We start from the raw sequence: 3,180 nt of genomic DNA, 5'->3' as shown, positions 1-3,180 counted from the left end.
ACCCCAACATACTCTATACGGCTATACTCTCTATAGAGACCTATACATACTGACCCCAACATACTCTATACGGCTATACTCTCTATAGAGACCTATACATACTGACCCCAACATACTCTATACGGCTATACTCTCTATAGAGACCTATACATACTGACCCCAACATACTCTATACGGCTATACTCTCTATAGAGACCTATACATACTGACCCCAACATACTCTATACGGCTATACTCTCTATAGAGACCTATACATACTGACCCCAACATACTCTATACGGCTATACTCTCTATAGAGACCTATACATACTGACCCCAACATACTCTATACGGCTATACTCTCTATAGAGACCTATACATACTGACCCCAACATACTCTATACGGCTATACTCTCTATAGAGACCTATACATACTGACCCCAACATACTCTATACGGCTATACTCTCTATAGAGACCTATACATACTGACCCCAACATACTCTATACGGCTATACTCTCTATAGAGACCTATACATACTGACCCCAACATACTCTATACGGCTATACTCTCTATAGAGACCTATACATACTGACCCCAACATACTCTATACGGCTATACTCTCTATAGAGACCTATACATACTGACCCCAACATACTCTATACGGCTATACTCTCTATAGAGACCTATACATACTGACCCCAACATACTCTATACGGCTATACTCTCTATAGAGACCTATACATACTGACCCCAACATACTCTATACGGCTATACTCTCTATAGAGACCTATACATACTGACCCCAACATACTCTATACGGCTATACTCTCTATAGAGACCTATACATACTGACCCCAACATACTCTATACGGCTATACTCTCTATAGAGACCTATACATACTGACCCCAACATACTCTATACGGCTATACTCTCTATAGAGACCTATACATACTGACCCCAACATACTCTATACGGCTATACTCTCTATAGAGACCTATACATACTGACCCCAACATACTCTATACGGCTATACTCTCTATAGAGACCTATACATACTGACCCCAACATACTCTATACGGCTATACTCTCTATAGAGACCTATACATACTGACCCCAACATACTCTATACGGCTATACTCTCTATAGAGACCTATACATACTGACCCCAACATACTCTATACGGCTATACTCTCTATAGAGACCTATACATACTGACCCCAACATACTCTATACGGCTATACTCTCTATAGAGACCTATACATACTGACCCCAACATACTCTATACGGCTATACTCTCTATAGAGACCTATACATACTGACCCCAACATACTCTATACGGCTATACTCTCTATAGAGACCTATACATACTGACCCCAACATACTCTATACGGCTATACTCTCTATAGAGACCTATACATACTGACCCCAACATACTCTATACGGCTATACTCTCTATAGAGACCTATACATACTGACCCCAACATACTCTATACGGCTATACTCTCTATAGAGACCTATACATACTGACCCCAACATACTCTATACGGCTATACTCTCTATAGAGACCTATACATACTGACCCCAACATACTCTATACGGCTATACTCTCTATAGAGACCTATACATACTGACCCCAACATACTCTATACGGCTATACTCTCTATAGAGACCTATACATACTGACCCCAACATACTCTATACGGCTATACTCTCTATAGAGACCTATACATACTGACCCCAACATACTCTATACGGCTATACTCTCTATAGAGACCTATACATACTGACCCCAACATACTCTATACGGCTATACTCTCTATAGAGACCTATACATACTGACCCCAACATACTCTATACGGCTATACTCTCTATAGAGACCTATACATACTGACCCCAACATACTCTATACGGCTATACTCTCTATAGAGACCTATACATACTGACCCCAACATACTCTATACGGCTATACTCTCTATAGAGACCTATACATACTGACCCCAACATACTCTATACGGCTATACTCTCTATAGAGACCTATACATACTGACCCCAACATACTCTATACGGCTATACTCTCTATAGAGACCTATACATACTGACCCCAACATACTCTATACGGCTATACTCTCTATAGAGACCTATACATACTGACCCCAACATACTCTATACGGCTATACTCTCTATAGAGACCTATACATACTGACCCCAACATACTCTATACGGCTATACTCTCTATAGAGACCTATACATACTGACCCCAACATACTCTATACGGCTATACTCTCTATAGAGACCTATACATACTGACCCCAACATACTCTATACGGCTATACTCTCTATAGAGACCTATACATACTGACCCCAACATACTCTATACGGCTATACTCTCTATAGAGACCTATACATACTGACCCCAACATACTCTATACGGCTATACTCTCTATAGAGACCTATACATACTGACCCCAACATACTCTATACGGCTATACTCTCTATAGAGACCTATACATACTGACCCCAACATACTCTATACGGCTATACTCTCTATAGAGACCTATACATACTGACCCCAACATACTCTATACGGCTATACTCTCTATAGAGACCTATACATACTGACCCCAACATACTCTATACGGCTATACTCTCTATAGAGACCTATACATACTGACCCCAACATACTCTATACGGCTATACTCTCTATAGAGACCTATACATACTGACCCCAACATACTCTATACGGCTATACTCTCTATAGAGACCTATACATACTGACCCCAACATACTCTATACGGCTATACTCTCTATAGAGACCTATACATACTGACCCCAACATACTCTATACGGCTATACTCTCTATAGAGACCTATACATACTGACCCCAACATACTCTATACGGCTATACTCTCTATAGAGACCTATACATACTGACCCCAACATACTCTATACGGCTATACTCTCTATAGAGACCTATACATACTGACCCCAACATACTCTATACGGCTATACTCTCTATAGAGACCTATACATACTGACCCCAACATACTCTATACGGCTATACTCTCTATAGAGACCTATACATACTGACCCCAACATACTCTATACGGCTATACTCTCTATAGAGACCTATACATACTGACCCCAACATACTCTATACGGCTATACTCTCTATAGAGACCTATACATACTGACCCCAAC

The sequence above is a fragment of the Electrona antarctica genome (genome assembly GCF_951216825.1).
Source record: "Electrona antarctica genome assembly, contig: scaffold_111, whole genome shotgun sequence".
NCBI lineage: Eukaryota > Metazoa > Chordata > Actinopteri > Myctophiformes > Myctophidae > Electrona > Electrona antarctica.
This window is presented reverse-complemented; position numbering follows the sequence as displayed.